The sequence below is a fragment of the Grus americana genome, chromosome 2, assembly GCF_028858705.1.
Source record: "Grus americana isolate bGruAme1 chromosome 2, bGruAme1.mat, whole genome shotgun sequence".
NCBI lineage: Eukaryota > Metazoa > Chordata > Aves > Gruiformes > Gruidae > Grus > Grus americana.
The window spans coordinates 77,913,286-77,938,323 of record NC_072853.1 but is presented as its reverse complement, the minus strand read 5'-3'; positions in this window follow the sequence as shown (position 1 = coordinate 77,938,323).

The following is a 25,038-nucleotide window of genomic DNA, read 5'->3' as shown; positions in this document are numbered from 1 at the left end:
TTTGCCTACACCTAAATACATATTCCCCTCTACTCTGTCCTCACAGAAGTTTCTGCCAGACATTATGCTAAATGCAAATAAGACAATATGTATACCCAAGTACTGAGGAAATTAAATCTGTAGGAGAGGGGAGCTAGGGGATATCTTCTTATCAGCTAACGCTTTTACAAATCCTAGAATAGAACTCTTCTCCATGTGCAAGAGTTTTGTAGGCCACGTAAAGCTGATTGCTTAAAGAAAATTATCATTGAAAGGATTAAGAACAGCTGAGCTGAAATGCAAAAAAACCTCAAAAAAACAAAACCCAATGTTTGACCAGGTCTGTAGCAGCCATATTTACAGCAATGCCTGCATTTTAACATTTAAAAAATGACAAAATTATGATTTCTTTACAATTTCAATATGACAAAATTACTTTCTTCACAAGTAGAAAAGTTATTCAAGATGAAAGCCTTGTGATGAGAAAGAGAAATTATCTTTTAATATTTTAAGTGACACAGCCAAAATCTTTCAGAAAGGCAGGACAAAATACACTCTCATTCTTCATTTTATCTAAAACCTGAAATATTTATAACCTGAATTTCCTGCTTCTCACCCATCTATAGCTTATGAGGGACAACTGCATGAATTTAGCCCAAGCATGTCAAATATAAACAAGTGGGTAAACTTTTAAACATATTTAATTTATCCACAGTAGGCAGCACCTTCTTTTATGCTACAGTATGTTTTTCTCCTTTCCTTTCCCCCAAAACCTACTGTGCCATTTCCCTATCCAAACAAACAAACAAAGTTGCTGAAAGTAGCATTGTAATATACTTGCACACTGACAGGCTTTCTTACCTGTAAAACCACAGCAGACCCACACAGAGCCAAGATCCTTGGGCAGCATGACAAGGAAAACACACGAGCGTCTCGGCGTGCTGACAAACCAGCGTACCTCCGGTCTGGAAGGTATGGGCAGGTACCTTTTTAGCTGGCCACTCAGAGACATGCTTCCTCTGACTGGTCAGCCAGCCAAGAATCACACTTCTCTTCTCAGCTGATGATGAGCCAAATGACATAAATTATCTGTCAGCCAAAGGTATCGCTTACCGAGCTATATTCTGCACATGGGCCATACATCACGCAGAAATGATTCTGTCAGCTGTCTTATTCCTGACTTTGTTCTTGTTTGAAATGGAACATTTCTTTTATAAAGACATTATTGATTGTATTTATTTTCTTTCAGACAAATATAAAACAGAAGTTTGTCCACAGCTGGAGGTAGACTGATACAATAAAAAATGTCCTGAGGGATTAGCATAAGGGTATCTGTATGTTAATCATTGTAGTGACTGTCAGTCTTGCAGACATACGCAGACTGTATTTTCACATGAACATTTCTCTAAGGATCTACTACTGTCACTGGAATAATAATACATTACAGCTGCTTATAAACAGCATATGGCCAAGGCATAAGCTACATTACTTTTAATGAGCACCTTGTCTTCTCTTATTTGCTAGATTGAAAAATCTGGTGTCAGCTTATTCCAAAGGAGGGAACACTTTCAGAAACAAAACTATTTCTAAACTGGCTTTGCATGCACAGATGAGACGCTTTGCCATTACTCCCAGCACATTGCAACTACATTGCTTCTGATTTGGCAGTGTCTTGCATCTGACCAGATCAAAATGAACTCAGGGTAAGATCCTGCAAGGCCATGTGTGTTTGCAATTGACTGGGCCAGGTCTCCTAAAACCCTCTTGGCTACCACAATTGACTGTGGTTTGGAATTCCTTATTACAGCGTACTTTGGATATACATCACATGTAAAACACAAGAAGCAGGTGGTGGCTTCAGCTTTAGAATATATGCAGATTAATGCTTCCTTTTAGATCAGATGGATGGAGCTGAAAATCCAGGAAGAAATTTGCATAAGAAGAGAACAAAAAAAAAGCAATGATAAAATGGAGCAGAATATTTTTGCCTATCAATAACATTTTGAGTTGGTCGTTTGAAGAGTTTCAGAAGGGTTTTTAGGCAATTCATGAATGCAGGGCCCTGAGTGCACTAATAGGCCTAAATTGCCTTGACCAGCCTCACTTGGGACCTCCACCCACACAAGCTCTGAAAATTGGTCCAGGAACTTCGTTTAAGCTCGGGCTTGGTCCTTCAGTCCTAGACTGAGCTATGCTAATGCTTACAGGATGCGGATAATTGGGTGTGAATAACTGCCTGACATTGAACTTTTGAATTCTCAGACAGGAACCTGCTAGCTGCAACTCATATAGGCTAGTCACAAATTTTAGTAACAACTGAACTAAACCAAAGCAGTACATTCTGGATCCTCTCATTAATGAAGGGACATGAGACAAAACCACGAGTGCACATGCTATATAGGTTCTAGTGAATGCAGTTTGGCAGGGGAAGGGAGTGAGTGTGTAGTTGTCAAATAGAGTAAGATCTCTGTTCTCTGTTTTTCTAAAATAAACCCCAGATCCACTATTGGCTGTTGTTTATTCTACTTTGTGACACCTATAGTTGTATGTATCCTCTGGTTTTAGCACTGTCTCCTGGATGGAGTTCAGACCTATTAGCTTGTCTTCAGCCCTGCCTCCTTTTCTTGTTGCATCTCCTCCTGACTGGGATCTCTGAGGGGACAGTAGACCTGGTGAATCACACTGTTTTGGTGGAGCCCTGCTATGACCCACCCTGCTCAGATGTGGGGGGACTGCACCCTTGCTGGGGAGAGCAGCACCCCTACCTGCACTGCAGTCACCCTCTGCTATTGCTCATGAAGCAGTTCTGCTCTGGCTGTCTCTTGAACAAACCTGCCTACACCACTGGAGACAATGAACATATTGACTAAATTTGCTGTGCTCCCAGAAATCAATTTTCTGCCATTTCTAGGCACAGTACGGCCCACAGAAAGTCTGATATGTTTTTGAGTACTTGCTTTGTTTTAACCTTGATCTGGGGAGAGCATGGAGTAGAACTACTGAATTTGGGAAGAAACTAAAGGAGAAAAGAAAAAGTAGAGGTGAGAACCAAGGGGAATAAAAATGAGGGACCTAGATTTTCAGAGCAGAGTGGAGCATTCAGAGCTGCCTACTTGGCGCTCAAGGGACTCAACAATTCTCTGCCATGATGTGCCAGGATAGCAGGGGCTAGGAGAAATCATAGAATCATAGAATCTTTAAGGTTGGAAAAGACCTCTAAGATCATCAAGTCCAACTGTCAACCCAACACCACCATGACTACTAAATCATGACCCGAAGTTCCACATCTACATGTTTTTTGAACACCTCCAGGGATGGTGACTGCACCACCTCCCTGGGCAGCCTGTTCCAATGCTCTTTCAGTGAAGAAATTTTTCAAAGACTCAAGAGGCACCAGGAGCATTTTGTCAGAGCAGAGAGGAACAGAACAAAACAAACTGGAAGAGTTTGACAATGGAGCAGTAGAAATGCGACAATACGTGAAAGTACAGCAGCTTCCCATAGTTTATTGGTGAGCTAACACTAAGAATCTCAGCTTAACACAGCTGCAAGGCAAGGGGAGAAAGAAATATCTGTGGTTTGTCAGATTGTGAACTGTCAGTTTGAAGAAGTTACAGAAGAAGCAAATATAATGCTAAGATGCATCAGGCAAACTATTTCCAGTTTTCCACTTCGAATGCCGTTATGTAAGAGCTGATCTAGAATATTGCTTGTAATTCTGGCCACCTACTTCAAATTCAACTATTTTGAGCCAAATATAGTTAGCAACATAACAGGATCTTCATTCTATTCTATTTTTTGAGAAAATATAGTGGTTTAACTGGTTCAAACCTAACAAGATACAGGCTGACAGAAAATTAAAATATAAGGGTAATAAACAAGAGAAGAGAGAAGTTATTTGAGCCAGAACTTGATTCTGTTCTTGGAAGAGCCCTTGAACACCAAGTGGCAACCAGTAAGTTTAGTCCAATAGTTAGAAGACCCTTTTATAATATAAATGGGTAAGCACAAGAAGACTAAAGGACATTCAAAGAACACTTTAAGGAAAGATCACATCTCTCAATGTATCATATATTTTTCTCTTATTTTCACAGTTCCTTTTTCATATGCATCAATTATTTTAATTCAATAATCTAGCCTGTTTAGCTCAATATACCTTTACTTTTTCCAGTCTAATGCAGCAAAATATTCTTTCCCTTGTTGTATCAGAGAGAAATTGATATAATAAAGACAACACATTTTAAAACGGAGAGGATTAATATCAAATATGGAGCATCAGTCCACTACCTAATATGGGATTTGAAACATTCTTTTACATTCTATTGAATTTCTCAGACAATATTCCTCAGAAATACAAGCCATATCCAAACCTTTGGTCAACAGAAGGGCCTCTCCATCACCTCCATCTTCATTACAAAGAAAAATGCAATTGGGTAATAGACTAAAATAGAAAAAACTTCTGATAAAAAGAAATATTTTAATATACCTTCCACTGCAAACTGTGGAGAGAACCACCTGAGAGGAAACAACTTTAAATTTCTAGGTGTTTGAGAATGTGTCCTGGTTTTGGCTGGGATAGAGTTAGTTTTCTTCCTAGCAGCTGGTATAGTGCTGTGTTCTGGATTTAGGATGAGAATAATGTTGATAACACACTGATGTTTATAGTTGTTGCTAAGCAGCCAAGCACTTTTCATCTTCTCATACTTCCCTGCAAACAAAAAGGTGGGGAGCGCCCAAGAAGCTGGGAAGGGACACAGCCAGGACAGCTGACCCAAACTGGCCAAAGGGATATTCCATACCATATAATGTCATGCTCATTATATAACTGGGGGGCTGACTGGGAGGTGGCGCAGCTCAGGAACTAGCTGACCATTGGCTCAAGGTGGTGAACAATTGTGCTGTGCATCACTTGCTTTGTATATTCTTTTATCATTATTATTAATCTCTTCCTTTTCTGTCCTATTAAACTGTTTTTATCTCAAGCCACAAGTTTTACCTTTTTCGATTTTCTCCCCCATCCCACTGGGGAGGGGTGGGGGGTGAGGTTGAACAAACAAACAGATGTGTGGTTGTTTTAGCTGTGTGCCAGGTTAAACCGTGACAGAATGATAAAAGAAAACACCTTCTGAAATTTTGAAAATCATTAGGGGAGGAGGACAAGTGACTGAACATCTTCAATTTTCTATTTAACATCTCAATAAACAGTCTGTATGATAGGACAGGGTGCACACTCAACAGCTTGTAGATGACGACAAGCTGGAAGGGCTTGGGAAGAGTGATCAATATTGCTTCTCCAAAACACAGGGCTACCATTCAGAGGGATCATGACAACTGAAAAATTGAGCCAACAGGAAACTTGTGAAGTTTGAATTGTTTGGGGAAGAGTAGGGACAGGGAAGAATCCTAAATTTGTACATACAGTTGTGTATTCTGAACTGAGTATGACCCTTATAAAAAAGTTCTTGGGGTTATAGTAACACTTCATGCACAGTGACCAACACATCAGCTCAGTGCTTACTGTTGGTCAAAAAAGAAAATCAAGTTTTAAGACCTGTTAGGAGAGAGAGAAAAAAAAAAGGCCAGTAAGCATAACCCCATTGTACAAATCTGTATGAGATCTTTATTTTGAACTCGACATGTGCTTTTGCTCCTGACTTTGAAGAAGGTTGTAGGAGGGGAAAAAGAAAAGTGGTAAAAAGATAAGGAGTATCAGAATATTGCATTGATTTTGTCTATGAATACCTAATAAAATGTGATTATTTAGCCTGTGAAGAGAGGTGACTGGGGAGAAAATATGCAAGAGACCTATAAAATCAAGAATGGCCTGCAAAGGGTAGGAAGCTGTTCTCTGTCTTTTTTGCTAACAACAGGGAGCAGCAAAGGAAATTAGGTGCAACGCTTTCAGAACAACAGAAAAAAAAAAACCCGAACAAACAAACCACACTTCACAAAGAGTACATTTAAGATACATAGCTCCTTGCCATGAGAATTGATGACTTTTTAGAGTTCCTGTAGGTTTAAAAAGAGATTGGAAGATTTCTGGTGTGGGAAAAAAAGACACCAATGGCTATGAAACACAAAAGATGTTAATTGGGTTAAAAGAACAAAGGCAGCTAAGTGAGTATTTAGAGTAGGCTTGTCTGCTTTTATACTCCACCATAAGCACCTTCCACTGATCACTGTTGGAGGAGAGGCGCTGTGTTAGATGGACCTCTGATCAAACACAGCTACACTTATCTAGTTCAGCTCTCAGTCCTTGACAGATCCCCTGTTGTGATCCTCTTCCATTTTAAGTGAAACCGTGAAGATAACAACCTACTCTTCCCTTCCCTGCACACTCGTTTTCACTCAAAGGAAGTCTATGCATGTGTCCTGCATGTGCTACAAGAGGTGCCTAACAGGGACAATCAAAGCAGCAGGAGGAAAGTGTAGCGTGCAAGCAAAGATTAATTCAGATGTAGTCGGTGTGCTCTAACCTTCACTCCAGAATCAAACCATAATTCAGGACAACATTGGAAATTTGCTTAAATGTATTGTGACTCATTGATGTGAAATGGGAAAAATAATAGCATCTATTTTTCCCTTGATCTTTCCATTTTGATTGTTTTTGTGTAATACCTAACACAAAGGGAACACATCATCATTTTAAGCTTCTAGTGCTAGTACTAGTGTTATTACTATTATTATTAGATTGTAACTTTTAGCAATGAGGACTTCTAACCTAGAGTGCTGAATGCAAGTAGCGGAGGAGGAGGCTGTAATTCAGTTCAGACAATTATTTCACAAATGAGTTCCTTTCTAGCATCCCAGGTGTAACAAATCTATTTTTCAATGTCTCTTTTCTTTTAATTCCTACTATCTAAGCCTGATTCCCCTCAGGAAACTGAAAAAAAAAAAAAAGAAAAAAAAAAAGAGGCAAGTTGAATGCCTATAAGAATGTTTCTTACAAAGACAGATATAGTTGTTAAATACCATTTTGGTATCCTTTTATAGTGTATTTATCCTATTCTTGCATTAATAATGAGTTCATTTGTCAAAGTAAGTACTTGCTATCCTCCCTCAAGCCAATAATACAGTTCAGAAAATCAAGCTATTGCATTTCCCTTGTGGCACATGCCACATGTTTAACACTAAGAAAGAATGAGGTTTTTTTTCTGGAGAGTTTGCCAGTCTTTGCTTCATAGAATCACAGAATGGTTTGGGTTGGAAGGGACCTCAAAGACCATCTAGTTCCAACTCCCCTGCCATGGGCAGGGACACCCTCCACTAGACCAGGTTGCCCAAAGCCCCATCCAACCTGGCCTTGAACACTTCCAGGGATGGGGCCTCCACAACCTCTCTGGGCAACCTGTTCCAGTGCCTCATCACTAATAATTTTTAGCATAAACCCACAAGGTTTTTAGCAACAGAAAATATATTAATAAATGTGGTAAGAAGAAATTTCATTACAAAACTAAATGCTTAGCTTGAAAATGCATAGGGGCTAGTAAATAGTTTTTGTTTGTTTGTTTGTTTGAATGAAAACAGGCTTTTTAAAAAAATTGTGCCCCCCTTCAGTTTTTCTAGGATAGATATATCTAGATTTTCTTTTGTTTTAATTACAGTATCAATGGTTGCAAATAACCTGTATTCTGATTTGTGGAGTAATAATGTTGCTAATGCAACAAGTGTTTCAGAATAGGGAGGAACAGTCTGTAGCTATGTCATGTAATGTCTTAAAAAGATCATGATATGCTCACAATTCAGTGTGAAAATCCAAAAGCCCTACTTGTCTCCTTTGGAAGCAGAAGCATCCCAGCAAGGATTCACATGGACTCTTGCAAGAGATAAATACCAAGTCAGAGAAAAGTCCTTTACCTACATGAAGTTCTGTTTCCCTTCTCTTCTTGTCACAAGGTAAGCACTACCAGATCAGATGTGAGGTCTACAGAGGAAGACCACTCTGAAGCCCGTTAAGAGTTCTTGTCTATGTCCTTTGAAAGATCAGGTATCTTGTGTCTACTTGCCAACACTGATTACATAATAAATCTTCTCACTGTGCTGAACAGGAGTTGTCTTGGTTCATTGAACGGAAACATGAGTTTCTTGCTGCTCCCATGAGTAGGCTCACATCTACTTCTCTATCTGGAGCCCTAACCCTGGATTTATACAGAAAGAAGAGGTGGAACGGAGGTTAGGAGAAGTTAATTTCATTGTGATTGAAAGATAGAATAAATTGTAATGTACAAATCTTCTAATTCACTGTTGTTATGCCCTATTTTTTTTCCTCTAGTGATTATAATTTTCCCTAATCAAATGTGTTATCAATGTGGGAGTTAAACCTATCACTACGCACAAGTCCTTTGATCACTTATATACAGTTTTTCCTTGTTCATATTATTTACCACATATATTCTTGGAAATCAAACTTTTTGTTTGATATTAATATTTCACAAACTATAAGGAAGCTCTGATCCTGGAAAAGGCACATAGCACTTTCCAAGTAGTGAAAATCCTACTCAGTTCTGCTAAACTTGAAGACTTTGGATTCCATTTTTTTCCTTTTCAAATTAAAAATACACGCTAGTAAAGATGGAAATATAAAATGACTGAAGAAAACAATCCTCAAATCTAAATCATAAAAGTATTTATTTATTTTGAGAACTAACTGCAAATCAAGAAAAATATTCTCCTTTCAAGAACATATAGCACCATCATCAGCTCCCAGCAGCACAAAAGGCTTTCATCTTTTAAAGCATTTAAACATTATGCCCACTCCTGCAGTGTTTAATCACTCTTGTCGCATAGAAAAGGTTGGTATTTTTTAGTGATGTCTCAGCCATCCGTAGTCTTGCCTCCCAAGAAAAGACACACAAGAAGTAGGTGTGCAAACCTTTCCTTTTTTTGTCCATTTGAAAGCATCAGCAGGATTCTAAGTATGAGATTTTTATCTGAGCAAGGATGGAGAAGTTCTAAGGGCAAAGTTACTTTAGAATTACTATAATGGCAAAAGGAGTATTATGAAAATTGGAGCTAACTGCTCTGTATTTTATAAGAAAATAATTCTCAAAAACCACTTCAGAATCCGTTTTTACATACCGCTCAAGTTCCTTTGATGTGTTGACTAGATCTAAGTCATCAGAGCTACCCAGATCTGCATCTTATTAACAGGAGAGCAACACAACAGTTAAAAACAATTTAAAAGACCCCTAAAAATATGAAATATTATCTACCTATCCAGAATACGTTCTGACTCCCCTTCAGAAAAGCAGTAATTTCCTTCTAATCTGTGCAAGACACTGGTCAGCTTCATAAAATTACTGCATAACACAACTGAACAGGGATTTGGATCCTGGAGTGAATTTGAGAAGCCTCAAGAGAAGCCAAGGGAGCTACTGAAGATTTAAGAATTGAGTTGAATTCCTCCCCCCGCCCCCTCCGCCCCGAACTGAAAAAGAATTCCCTGAATTGCGTAAGATTTTTCAACTGACAATACTCAGAAGCAGTCAAACTTAAAAAATCCCACTCCTGGATTGGGATCTTCCTGCTGAATGCAACACTTAATTTCTTCTATATTTTATTTTCCCACATAAAGGAGTAATTTTTTTCAAAATGGGTTGTCAAAAGTGTATTTTCATTTTTATATCCAGCCTCCTTATTCGATTTGCACAAAAGTTAAAGGGCAGCCCCTGCTGGCTCCGTGACAGTTCCTAAACCTACACAGGCAAGAGGTATGCCATACACACCCATTTTCTAAAGCATTCTGCTAGTGTCCAACCACATGGCAAGTGGCAGAGAGGAGACACTTCAACCCCTGCTTCTCCCTGTCAGAAACTGTACACCTTCCCCAAGCCTGGATCAAGATCCCGTAGTCTCTAAGAATTCAGGAGAGATCTGATCTAACACATAGATTAATCCTGCTTTTAGTAGGAGGTTGGACAAGGTGACCTCCCGAGCTCCCTTCCAGGCTATATTATTCTACGATAATATTCTCCCTGCCCTTCCCACTAGACCGCTTCCCCAGCTGAAGGCTCAGCCCCACACTGCCACACCTGCTCTCCTACCACCTGTTCCCTACTGCTGAAAAACAACACCTTATCTCTGTTCCTCTCCCCACCCCGGCCAAGACTTCCAGTCTTTCCCCTGTCTAGCACATATACCATCTCACCAGCTTAATTCTCCCACTCTTACACTATTTCTGTCCCATTCCTAATCATTGAACTAATGAGAAGGGAGCTCCTGACATCTGGCTAGGTTCACGCAGGGACTGTGAAATAGCAAAATAGATCAAGGGCTGAAAACCAAGAACACCAAGTACCTGACGATCACCTGGTTAAGGTAACCTGCATGAGTCACCTACCTGCACAGAAGCACTCGCTCCTGGGATCAGAGGCCCTGCATAAGCAGCCAGGATCTGTTGCTATTAGACATTCATAGTAGCCACAAATTAGGAAATTTTTAAGATGTGGTGACAAGCACAAAATATTTTTAGGATAGTAAAATCTCACCCTGGAAATCACTCTCTTTTTCTTGACCTAGCTTTCTTTTTTATATACTCCAATATATTTTATTTTGGTTTAGCATTTTAAATCTTCCTGGAACTTTATTTTCAGGGTATTATCATGGTTTCCACAACTTCCCTAAAATCCTTAGTGAAGCATGACTGATGTTTTTCCTCATTGATGGTTACCAGGCATATACACGTGGGAAAAACTTCCTGATGCTCACAAAGTCACGCATATCATTCACATGATTCCCAGCAATGTCAGGCCTTATCTAACTTCAGCCACACAGTCCCTTGTGGGAAGTTCCCTTAGAAATTGTACAGAAATTGGGACAATAATCTCCTCTGAACAGATTTTCCATCATTTATATATCTGTGATACAAGGTCAGATATGGCTTTTAATCTTCAAGCAATTTGACTTAACTCATGGGATTCCTCAACTATGAGACCTTTCTCTCCACTGCTTCACTTTAATATTTGAAGCACAAAATCCTTTTGAAGTTAGGATGCTTTTAGTTCTGCCTTTGCTTATCAAGGGACCTTATTAATGTCAGTCTTCTAAGTTATCAACAGGCGAAGAGAAGCTCCACATGACTGTACTCTATTTTTTGGCACGCTGCATTGTACGTTTGTTATATAACTGAGATGCTTCCTAGCTTGAACCAATATGATTACAGAATCTTTACTTTGGCACAGTTGCATTCAAAATGGAACTTAAAGCCTTGCATGCTGTCCTAAAATTCTTATCACAAACAAGATGGGGAAGCATATTGTTTCCTCTGTGCTTTCACGTGAGTTAAGAGTCAAACACAAAAAGCAAGCAGCAGAAGTAGAGAGCAGCCAAGTCTCTGGAGGGCAAGGTGCAAATCCACATTCCTTTTACCACCTCATCCTGCCTTGCGGACCCTCAGAAGTACTAAAAAAAAGAGACTGATCAATTGTGTACTTTGAAATGGAATCTAATTTCATACATCTGTCCTCAGTCACCAGGTAGGCTCAGGTGTAGCAATCACTGCCCTCTAGAAGTTCATCACAAGAAGAGTAGAAACTCTCATGTTTTTAATCAGACATCCATACTTGTTAGGGTACTGCTTGAACGTAGCTACCAAAAACACTGCACAGGCAGAACTTCATCTAGTTCCTGGCCCACACCAAAGCAGTCTTCTCAGAGTCAATAGGATATTGAAATCATGACTGATACAAGCACAAATTCACAGATAATAGAAAATCTTGAAAATACATGGATCTGAGCTCTTTTAATGCAGGAGCTCAAATATATTTTATTACAGAAGGGATGAGTCTCTTGCACCTTGTTTTGCAACATCAGGTAAATGTGAAGAAATACTACCACTAGTAACTGAAAAAGTAATGTTCTCTATTCCCTCCAAAATTCCTTTTCACCAAAAGCATACCAGACCCACCAAAGGCATCTGAGACCTTTCATTGCCTTAAGCTCACTGGTGGTGGCCTGCACTCTCATAGCCAGCCTGAGCACCCCCATCCAGCCCCAAGCCTCTCATACCATGTTACGGCATGGAAGTTTCCCAATTCCCCATCCCAGCTCTATATGCCCTGAAACAGCCCAGTGACGCCCCATAGCAATTAAATCACTCTGTATCAAAGTCTCAATGAGGCCAGATCTCTGTGACGTCACACCTTCCTGTGAGGAGAGGTAGCTGCCAGGTTCCTGATAGGTCTTAATGGCTCTGACCAGCCTCACCTGAGGCCTCCACCCACACACCATTTCTACAAGGAGACTTATTTAAGCTTAGTTCTGGGCTGTCAGTACCTGACTGATCTCTGTTGTAGGGGTACTGATCAGTTCAGTCACAGCTGTGCTTGGCTGTGAAACCAAAACTCTGGCCAATGACCTGCAGGCTGAATTACCAGTATGGACTCAGTTCTACCTTGTCACCATGGTCTTGTCTGATGGTCATTGGGCTATGTCTGGCCTTGGTTACCATCACTGGACCTGACCTGCAGATTGACTTTTTGGTTTGACCTTGGCCCTGCCTCATTGCCATGTATTTGCCTGAGGATCTGGACTCTTGGCTTAACTTAGCAGCCATCTGTTTTCCCTGATCACTGTGTTGGGTGCTGTGGGACTGGTTATCGGCTGGAGTGGTCCCTGTTTTGCTGACCGTGTTTTCATGTCCCTGAGGGGGCAGCTGACCTTTGCTGCTCCCTGACAGGTGGAAAGGTTTGTTTGTGGAAAGTGGAAGTCTTACTTGTATCACCCGAATACAATGTACTCTGAATATACAGTTCTTTGTTTTTACCTGATTTCAGGCCCCTTCCTTGACCCATCACTGCTATCTTCAGTTATGATCCTTTCCTCAAAACTACTTGGAACTAACTTGTAGTGTGGTATCTCTGCAAATACTACATTTATTCAGTAAAGCCATTTCTGAATACACTGACTAGGTTCCTACCTGAGTAAAAACTCCTGTGGCACCTTACATGATACATCTCTTCCAATTTGACATTAAACAATGAATATAGCTTTCCAATAAGCTGTGTCTGTCCTTCAGTTCTCCACCTTTATTTTGTATTTTTTCCTTAACTTCATCTTGACAACATCGTGGAAGATTTTTAATAAACTTGCAACATGTACTATCATATAGAAGAAGAGCTAGCTTATTCTGAAATAGTTCATTATTGAAAATGTCATGTTGTTATTTTTCACTGTGTTACTTTCTAGTGGCTTACAAAACTGTTTATCTGTTACAGCAGCTTTTGGGGAATCAAATTCAGATTGCCTGGTGACAGTTCACATGTGTACACCCACCCCACCCTACCCCCTCCCCCCAAAAAAAAAGTGCTATATCTAGTCTTCCAGAACCTCATTCGTCCATTCAACAACTTTCAGAGATAACTGGACCAAATCCTCAAAGTATCAGAAGCTGAATTTCATTTGTTTATGCCTAGTTGAAATCATCTAAGTACTTTCCAACCTTTTCTCTTTCTATTCTAGTCTGACCCTGTGTTAGTTATATTAATCCAAGTTGAGCTTTTTGTTGGAGACTAACACAGAAGAGATCTTAAACACACTGGCCTTCTTAACATTATTTCTTATTAGTTTTTCACTTTACCTTTTTCTCTGGCTCTGCCTTAGCTTTTCTGACTCTGTTCATATCCTTTTGTACTTATTCTTTCTTCTCGTCTTTAGTAATTTGATTCATTTTATGCTTTCAGTAGGACTCCTGCTTCCCTGTATTCTTTTATATCTTGCTATAAAACCTCCTGTTCTGGGACTTTAAGCTTCATGTCTGACAGTGGTGCCTGATGGTCAACAGCAAGCCAAGGATGCAAGGAATTGAACTGAAATGGCACTGAAATATCTTTTGCAACAAGCCTATTCCTCAGACATTCAAGCATCCCACAGATCAGTCCACAGCTTCAGTGTAAGCCCAGGGCTTTCCTGAAAGCAACCTTTTTAAAAATTTGGAAATAAATGTTAGAAATAATCAGACCTGAGTTTAAAAGAAAATCAGAAGTTTTCATTTTTTAAAAAACCCTACATTTTATAAAATCATCATAGAATGCAGAAAAGCAGGATATTTTCTTCCTTGTCTTTATAAAACTCCCTTACACCTATTTATGTTTAAACTGAAAGTTCAAACTACTTGGGTATCTTTCAGTTTAGAAGACTTGCTTATCTTCTGTTCAGATTTAATTTATTCCATGACTTCCCCAGTACTGAATCATCAAAATCCTTTCCTAGATTGTTTTTACACAGAAACAAAATGTAATCAACGACTAATTATTACTCATAGGGTGTTACATACTTCAGTGTTATGAATTTTGATTTTTTTTTTTCTTTTTTGTTTGTTGGTTTAGAGCTCAGCCTAACAGTACAACCTAGCTATCTACAAGTAACACTCAGAATATCTGGTGGTATTAAAGGTACTACAAGTTCTTTAAAACAATCTACTGCCTTATCCTTTCCTCTGCCCCTGAGTCACATTCTTTGGGTTAGACACTGCTCTGCATGAGAGATGTTTATACTTTGTTCTGGCTAGATAAACGTTCTATAACAAAGGCTCAACATTAAGCTCTAGCTAATATTTGCTAAAATACTTATCACAGATTAAGGTGTGGCTACACAATGCTGACTAAACAGCTTTTCAAAATGCATCTAAAGTTTTCCACAAGCCTAAATACGATATATACCACACAGTTCTGACTAGTACTTCCAACTTTAATAAGGGAGACATGCCACTTGCACAAAGAATGTGGGACTTTTTGTTTTTTTCTGGATTGGTCTTTCTTCCAATGTTATAAAGAATGTATACAGATATTTTAGCACTTTTGGTGAATTATAATACCTCTAGCAATGCTACCTGTTCCTATGTTCTGCCCGTTTCTTCGCAGTGGCCTGGGTATCAAGTACAGCACCCATTGTCATTACTGAAATTCAAGATCCAAGTGCCAAGGTAGAGTTAAATGATGATTCTTCCTTCCGAACAGGCATACAGTGCCTAAAACAGGTCCTAAACCTGAAATCTATAATGATTGATCTGCAGCAGGAACATTCTGCTTTCGTCTTCAATTTTTATGACTGAAGCTATTGAAACAACTTATTTAGCAAAACTGACACTGGAAACAAATCAGAGGCCTAGACCAGATAAACAAAGTGAAAGAACAAAAGGTCTTTTTTCGAAACTGGTACTCATTGTGTAAGGACTTGTGAAATGGAATACAGGATAACTAATAGCTGAATGATAATTATGACCTCAGTTATACAGTCATAGTATGGGAGAGCAGGTTTTCACCTCTTTCAAATAATCATTTTTAGTATATTAATTGTGCAAAAGGCTGTATGCAAATGGAATTTCAATTCCTAAAATGTCAAATAGCAAGAAATCATTTGGGGAACTAAATAATGAGTTCTTTGCAAATGTCAAATTACTCAAAACAAGACAACATTTTTCAGAAACCTTCTAACCGAGTCAGTTAACCAGATAAAGATACTGGTTCAAGTAAAAAACTCTCTCAACTGCTAGTCACAAATAGATAATTGCTAGCAAAATATGCCACTTATCCTATACCAAATGTTTTTGACTATTTGTGCTGAAGGTAGTGTATGTTCATTCAGAGAAAGACCATTTGGAAGAAGTAGTGATGTGAGAAGAAAATATCATACTTTTGACTTCACAGTCTACTGTAACACTGCTCTGATAGGAAAACAAGACAAGTTGTCACCAAAGTAATATTTTGGCATTGAATAGAATGATCTCACTAGACTACATCAAAGAGTCATTTCTGGTTTTATTTATTCCATATCACCTTAGAACAGATATTGCATATATTTACAGAATTTAATTTAATAAACTAAGTAGTCTCATGGAAGTTTTCATCTTCACTGCCTATGTCTTGTTCTGTTTACAGAGTTCTTGAATTTCTCTTGAACTTTAATCTTCCAAGTGACACAACACATATGTATTGGCAATGGAGACTATCCACATTATGGTATGAGTGTGAAGGGGCACAAAGGAGAGCAAAATAGAATCATCCAACATTTATTCCATTAGTCTTTGTCCTTAAGCAGTGACAGACAGAAGAATCTCTCTTTAAAAGTTTGTGTAAAAGTTTTCATGGACTTTTGCACATTCATGTCAGACCACTAGGAAGAGGGATATTTTGCCATTTTTATGTATATGATTTGATTTTAATGGGCAAGGTTAAGAATTTCAGAAACTGAACTACACATATGTAGAAAGGCATTATTTATTTAATCTATTACATCAGCTCATTCTTAGCAGGAAACCTGCAAAGCAGAAACTGAAGCAAGATACCACTCTAGCTGTCAACAGCAATGTATGTGTTTAATATTTCTTCTTTTCCTGTGTTATTTTATCTACCAAATTTCAGATTAAAAATGTCATTTGTTTTGCAATGCGATTGTATTTGGATTAATTGTAATATGACTCAAACATCAGAAGTTACTGAGTCAAGTATCACAGTTACAGATATACAGAGGAACTCTCAAAATGTCACATAATATATTCCCTAATAGCAGATTAAGTACATTTAAGTAATTTGTACAGATACTTCTCTAATCTTTTCTTAACTTACAGTGAAAGAGATTCCAACACTTTTCTAGTGTCCTGGTACAACCTAGTTGTACTGTCTTAAGAATGAGAGAGTTTTATATCTATCTAATCTTAGTTTTTCCCCTGTTAACTTGATTTCCACTGATCATTTCCCAGGGGGATATTTATACCCTTATGAAAACCGTAGTTTCCATAACCATAGAGGAAAACTTTTGTGATCTCGTTCTTTGTCATGCCCTCCCCCAACAAAGGAACAAATCCAGTTTCCTTTGTCTTCTTGGTCTTGCACCTGAGGTACATTTGTGTGAAAAAGGGTTTTAAACCTAGGCATGGTACTTCAACTCAGTGTCTCGCAAGACTGAAGAGACCAGAGTTCGGATGCCACTGCAGCTTTCAGCCTTGGAGGAATTATTCTGAAAGGCACAGAAGCCCTGCAGTCAGATCAGTGACAAATATTGTGTCTCTGGAGCTCTAAACACAATTCTAAAATGGTGATGAGTGAGACTTCTTGCAGAATTTTGGCACTAGCATGCCTTCATGGCACTTACCTGGCTGGAATCAGGAATGATGATACAGAGGGTTGTTGATGTCAACTGTGAAAGGGAGAGGACTCCAGAATTCTCTGAAGGTGTTGATTTTCCCTGGTGGAGGTCTTTTGGGACAACCAGCAATGAAAACCTCAAAACAGTGCTAGAGACTACTCTTTTCTGGACTCTTCTAGTGATTCCAGGAGTAAGGGTGTCCACTCAAGTGCCAAGCTCAGAGACACAGAGTTTCTGAGGTTTAACATTCTCCTTTTAAATCAGAGGCTTAAGATATAACTGAATAAGGTGTTTATTGATTCATGAATACAATATGAGGAAATTGGCAAAGAACAGCAAAACTATCAATAATCAAATTAGCTAAATAGCATACTGCTAATATTAATTCATAATTACGATTGTGCAGGCTGTTATGTGCTGCTATGAAGCTGTTAACTATTGATCTTAAATCTAGTGAATCAAATAAAGAGCTCCTATTGAATTAAAATTCTGTAAGTATGAAGGTACAAGTCTATTTCTCCCCACAGCAAGTCATATAGTCACAGACCTGACAGAGAGCCGAGTCGGTTGTCCCAGTGAACTTCGTATTTGCCTGGTGAAGTTACTATTTGCTGGTCAGATTCACTGTCTTTTGCAGGCATCTACACTGCTACTGTCAGAGAGTTGCCCTATGTTTATCTTCTGATTATTTCATCCATTATACTCCATTTTTTCTAAATTAGATGGACCTTCTCACAGCCCTTGCATTTCTTTTTCTCCATGCAACTCATCCTGAACTGACAACCTGTCCCTAATTACCTTTTTTTTTTCATATTGCCTCCAGCTTTGCTGCATTCATACTCAAATTTGGCATTTCTGGGGTAGATGTTACCATTGCAGCAAATAACAATAGAAAATGGGGAAGATGATACTACTACTAAAAATGGAAGGTGATAAAAGAAAGATTCAGTAGAGCATGGCAAAACAAGGTAGGTTAGGTAAAGACGAGAAAGGATTTTGAAACAGAAGTTGGGTGGATAGGTGAGAAAGGACTAATGAATTTGCAAAGAATTGAAGGCTGGAACTCCACAGTAAATATGAAGGCGCATGTAATATTTGCCCCTTTACATTGCCTGAAAATCATTTCAGGGTGTTGCATGAGTTCTTGACGGTTAGATGGGTGGTATGCTCTGGAGTAGTTCAGCTCAGTGTGATCAACATACTGGTTCGGATCTTTATCCCTCTTTAGGAGATGGATATGTTTGATAAGCACTTGGAAAGGATCTTCCAATTTTAGATTGCTCTGAAAGGCATCTAGTTTGGGTCTATCAAAACCGCACTGTGCACAGAACCAACATAAGGTAAGTGAGGACTACTGTGTGATTTGCTTAGAGAACACTCTCCTGTTCTGCGCCAAAATGCTAATGCAGATCCAGGCTCGATCAGCTCAAACCACTGGCAGCCTGGTCAGAGCATCTAACCAGGGATCTCTTCCAAAGGCAAAAGTCTTTGATCAAGATGTAAGATTTCCTGAAGTCATCAATGCTTAGCAAGAAGATAGGATGACAATAATGCCTATTCTGCTCTGGATGGCTGCCTGTGGGCTTATGAGCTGAACATGATATAAAGGAGAATGTATTATCATAGAATTATGGAATAATTTGGGTTGGAAGGGACCTCCAAAGATCATCTAGTCCAACATCCCCTGCAATGAGCAGGGACATCTTCAACTAGATCAGGTGGCTAGAGCCCCATTCCCAACTGATCTTGAATGTTTCCAGGGATGGAGCATCTACCACCTCTCTGGGCAACCTGTTCCAATGTTTCACCACCCTCATCATAAAAAATGTCGTCCTTATATCTAGTCTAAATCTACCCTTTTTTAGTGTAAAACCATTACCCCTTGTCCTATTGCAACAGGCCCTACTAAAAAGTCTGTCCCCATCTTTCTTACAAGTCCCCTTTAAGTATTGAAAAGCCACAATAAGGTGTTCTCGGAGCCTTCTCCTCTCCAGGCTGAACAACCCCAACTCTTTCAGCCTGTCCTCACAGGAGAGGTGCTTCAGCCCTCTGATCATCTTTGTGGCCCTCCTCTGGACTTACTCCAACAGCTCCATGTCTTTCCCATGCTGAGGACTCCAGAACTGGACACAGTACTCCAGGTGGGGTCTCACAAGAATGGAGTAGAAGGGGAGAATCACCTCCCTCGACCTGCTGGTCACACTTCTTTTGATGTAGCCCAGGATATGGCTGGCTTTCTGGGCTGTGAGCACACATTGTCAGCTCACGTCCAGTTTTTCATCCACCAGTACCCTCAAGTCCTTCTTCCAAGGGCTGCTCTCAATCCCTTCATCCCCCAGCCTGTATTGATACTGGGATTTGCCCCGACCCATGTGCAGGACCTTGCACTTGACCTTCTTGAACCTCATGAGGTTCACATGGACCCATTTCTCAAGCTTCTCCAGGTCCCCCTGGATGGCATCCCATCCCTCAGGTGTGTCAGCTGCACCACTCAGCTTGGTGTCGTCTGCAAACTTGCTGAGGGTGCACTTGATCCCACTACCTATGTTGTTGATGAAGATATTAAACAGTACTTGTCCCAGTATGGACCCCTGAGTGACACCACTTGTCACTGATCTCCATCTGGACATTGAGCTGTTGACCACTACCCTCTGGATGCGACCATCCATTATCATAGACCGTAGTGTTAGGAATAGGGGTAGAAAAAAGATTAGCTAACTCTAGCATTTTGTATGGATAATGAGAGCTTTGCCCTAAGGAAGCAGATAATCAAACATTAAAACCTGAGATTTGCTTTCATGCTATCATAAACTCTATGTGCATGTTTATTTTCCTCCTAAGCAAGCTGTCTTCTTTGTTTCCTGTTTTTCCTGAGTTTCCTTCTTGATCAGAGAACAAATACATGGTGATTTCCTTACTTCTTTACCCCTTTGTTTAACATTCATATTGTGTGGTTTTATTAGCACAATCCTATCTTCAGAGTGCCTCTTTCAACTTCAGCTTTCTGAAGATCTTCTGGAAAACCTCACCTACCATATTAGGAGAGATGCCAAGTGCATAATCTTCATAATACCTATGAAACTCTTTTTGATCTATGAGCACTGTACAAGGATTTCCTGTCTGCTCATAAGTGGAAGTTGGAGTGAGTGAAAGTAACTGGAGGAAGAGTTGCTGGATGGTTTTATGTGGTAACTTCTACATGAGCTTAGCACACTCTTCCTGTCCCAAGGAATATACAACATCAATAGTCAAGACACAAAGAATGATCAGATTGAAATTAAGACATGAGATAAAAAGCAGAGATATCTAGTGTACATATTATTATCATATTATTATCATCATATTATATAGCTTATTATAATCCTCTGCACACAACACATGCCCATTCAACATACATGCTCAACAGAAAGCTCTAAAAGCCCAGAATAGAATAGAAAAATGATTCTCTCATTATTTTGGGTGAGCTGTAAAGACACACTGAATCTTAAACACCTTAAAATGTCTCAAGCTGAAAGATGGACAAAATGGAAGCCAGTCTAGCTAGATGCTTTATATTCTACTGGACTGAATTAGGAGTGCTTCACAACCAAGCAAATCCCCCTGCCAATGAACAGGACAGTAGCAGGGAAGCTTCTCATGGATGTTTTTTTGAACATAACTCTGACCAGGCCAGCTAAAACAAAAGAAATGTGCTTGTACAGGCTGTATAGAACATGCAAATGCTCAACATGACGTCCATAGCTTTGTAGATAAGTCTGTGGGTACAAAAGCCTGTGGGTACAAAAGCCTGTGCAACAGGTACCAAACTAGGACTTATTCCAAGTGTTCTACAACATGGAGGTGCTCAGTTCACACCAGCTGGGACTAGCCATTGATAAGGTAGACATGAGCTGTTTGCAGCAATTGCTAGAAGTCGAATGGCACCCTCAAGGAGATCATAAGGACATAATAGATGTAGTCTTTGTCTGCTTATACTTCAGGCTTTGTATTACCTATCTTGTTCCTGCTCTTCTCTCCACTGTCTCTTACTTTTTTTGGTTGTTCGGGGTTTGGATTTTTTTTTCACCCAGAGCAACATCCTTGTCGCATCAGTCCCTTGTTGTCCAGTCTCTTCCATCTTGGCTTCCACTTGTCTCTGCACTCTGGCCACCTCTTCTCCCTAGGTTATTTTTGTGGGTTTGGGTTGGGGTTTTTTCCTATGTTCCTTTTCTCAGTCTCTTTGTGCAGCCCACATCCATTTCTTTCTCATTCTCTCCACATTTTCTGCCTTCCCTCTTGCTCATATAAGAATTCCTGCTCCCCTTAATTAAGCACTAGAAATTCTAGGGTGAGGAGAAATCAGTGGTAGGGTGGGTGTAGTTCACCTCCCACACCCTCTTCTGGAATTAAGGAATTCCTCTCCCAGGAATTAAGTGTGATTGCAGAGAAAGGGTCAGCAATGCTAGCCTACATTTTGCTAGAATTTTGTTGATGCTGTTGGTTATATGGTTTTTACTCGTTGTATAGCTTGGAAACTTGAATCATACTGCTAAAGTATAGAGGAATCAAAGCTATGGATTCTGACAAGAAGAAATATGCTTTTTCCATATCTAAACATAGGAATAAGGTGCAAATATTGATTTGGTATATTGCTATCATTCTTTACTTAAGAGTGTTCCCTGAGACAGTGATGTCAGTGGTCAATGGTATTACAGTGGTACAATGGTTATTACTGTAGCATAGACTGTAGCTGACCTGGGACTGAGACAGCCATTAACATGCTTTGAAATAAAATCGTTAGATATATATCCAGAGCTATATTTAGACAATGATGTTTATGAGCAAGCTTGAGGAATACGTCTGGTAGAAGGACAGTTTAGTAGACTTTTCCTTATGATCCAGTAAATTGCTACTGCATTTTACCAGAAAATGATATGTTGGAGTACAGGTATGGAGGGGAAAAAAGTCATACCAGGATCCAACCCAGCAGTAGATCTTTACCTCTTCTGGTCTAGGTTATATTTCTATTTTTTTCTCTTTTTTCACACTGAAATAAGAAGCATGCTTGCACCAGGTAATTAAGAATCCAATACCTAGATTCTTAATCCTCCAGCAGGAGGGAAGAATGTGGTTGTTGTTCAGAAATATAACAGAGATTAGAGCTAGGTTTTTATGCCAGGGACATCGATGCCCAATATTCTGTAAATTGCTTTGCCACATGGCACATTGTACACAGTCACTCCTGAGATGCTCTCATTTTTCTAGTGGTAAAATCTGCATTCATTGGATATACATAGAGTGGGCTGTACAAATGAGCACAAAATCTTGTTCTACAACCCAGATGGCTTCTCCCCAGCACATCATAGATAAATATTGCAACAATCAAACAACACAGTTTCTCCATGTTCACCTTAAAATTTCAGATCACACACTGAAGAACAAAAGGTGAATGTGCAAACAGATTTTAGAAAATGAATATGAAAAGATGCCATACCCAGCAAACAGCCAACACAAGTAACATTATAGCGCTGCTTATGACCAGCTGTTCCCAGGTGTTTTTACATCACCACAGTTAATTAACCACTTCTGCATAGTATTTCATGGTTAACAAAGAGCTGTTTGAGATGCTTAGTAATAGGTCTCAGTATGTAAAATAGGAATAGCAATTCCTTCTTAAACCTCTGCTTTTCTAGAGAAGTGCACAAAACAAAGTTGTCAGAAAGGGCTAGAAAGTGTCAGAAAGCTTTCATCAGTCTAATGGAGCCCATAAAGGAACGAAACACAAGATAATGGTGTACTTGCAAGCCTTCATCTTTAATGATGCTGAAATTTGAGACCATTTTATTTGTACTCTTGGAAAAGCGGTATGAGAGTCCTCAGAGACAGTACCATCAATACCGCTCTTTCTCTTTAAGCTAAAGGGTTTTGTTCTTTCAAAGGTGTTACACAGTGTTGCTAGGCATATACCTATGAAAGCGAGGCATATTCGGTGCAATTCATACGGGAACGAAATAGACAGCCGTGCAGTACGGAGGAATCTCACTGCAGAAGTGTGAAGAATACAGGGCTGAGTTTCAGTGAAGAGACTGGGACCAGCTGGGCAGTCTGGGTCTGGGTTTGCAGATGGGTGTGGGGGCAGAGAAGATGTGCAGAAGGCAGGCAGTAACAGAAGTCTGACCCTGACGGTGACTGGCAGCGTGAGGGATGGGGAATCAGGGAGACACTGTGGCTAAACACTGACTTGGGAAGATCTGGAGGGGAAGGAAAGAAATAGGAGATCCCAAGAAAGAAAAAGAGGATGAGGATTTATAAGGATGTGAGCTGGGTCTCACCGGGCAAGAAAGTTGGAAATAAAAGTGGATGGAGGATTAGAAAACAAGGACAAAATGCAATGTACACAGGAATGTCAGTGTTCTCAGGTGCTGCTTCTGGCATCCCCCACTGGGGTGTCTCTACGCAGTCTCTTTATGTTGTCTTTGGTCTTTTCTTCATTGCCTCATCTAATTGGGATTAATTCAGTTCATAGGCAGGTGATCTCTCTGCATTTTAGTCCAAGTCAGGCAATTTTAGAGCATTCAATCACATAGTGTTATTAAGCAGACTATCCTGACAGAGGAGATGTGGTGTCCTCTACAAGGTGGGATGGGAAGCAACTGCTGTGGTACCAGAAAGGGCTGATACGAAGATAGGGCTCCTGTTCCTGTAGAAAGACTTATATTGACAGTGTTGGCAGAGGCTGTTCTGTGTGACTGTGACCTGTGTGTGAGACAGGTGAAACAGCTGGGTGATGCTTTCCAGATTGCGCTGCTGCTTTCCAAAATGGGGAAGTTTTATAGGATAAATTTTGCTTGGACTGCATCAAACCGTGTATATGGTAGGGGTATTCAGTTTGGGGAAACAGACAGAATCTATCCTGAAGTAAAATTCTTGAACCACAGGTAGCATGAGCACCAGCTGCTGTGGTGAATTGATCCACTTTCATTGTAATGTTTCCCACTATTCATACAGGCAGTATATCGACATTTTCTGGGCATCTAATGTAACCCTCTGCTTTGCAGAAGTCCTGAGCATTCACAGCTTCAACTGAAGTTAGTGGGACTTGTGTATATGCTATTATATATTAATGAATATTGTGTATAGTACATATATATATAAACAGTGCTGCATAAAGTGCTCTGATATTCAGGCACAAAATCTCAACTGGATATGCAGCATTACTGAATACTTTTGAAAAGCAGAGTTTGTAACATTTGAGTCTTTTTGACAAAAGGGGAAAGGAAGGAAAGGTTTATTTCCTTGTTTTCTTTCTTATTTGTGTAGTATTATAAAAAGCTGAGTAGGAACATTTAGTTATGGCCTGGAAGAGGCTGACAGAGATGCTCCTCTCCTTTTAGGATGCAGGGAGGGCTTATGCAGAAATGAAATCTGTTGTGATTGAGTCTGTCCTTACTGAGGTCATCATTCTATTCTTGAGAGGGTACATGACCTCATAATCTATCTTCTTGATCTTTTCCCTGTCTCATCTGGGTGCAGTTTGAATGTAGTGCAAGACGAACCATTCCCATGAGTATGAATTTTTCAAATATTGCCTTACACAATATTCATTACTAAATGGAGGGTCTTGTGCACAAAGTCCTCATATTCCATGCATGCAGATGCCAACACTACAAAAGTGGGCAGGTAGGGGTATAACTGTACATAATGATAGCCTACACAAAAGCCAGGGCTTTATGCTTGGGCTTGTTGCTCTTTGGAATTCTGGGCATAAACAGTTGACCAAATGAGAAAAAAATGAGAAATAATGGGAGTCAGAATTCCCTGTACTTATCAAGGAGCATTTCATGCAAAACTGAAATGATAATTACCTGACTAGTTTTACATACTCTGAAATCAAACCAATGGAAGAACCTGGAATGTAAGGCAGAATAAAGCTGTAGGTCCCAAGTCCTCTTCTTCAACTTCAACAATTCAAATAATATTTTGTTCCCTCAAGAGGTT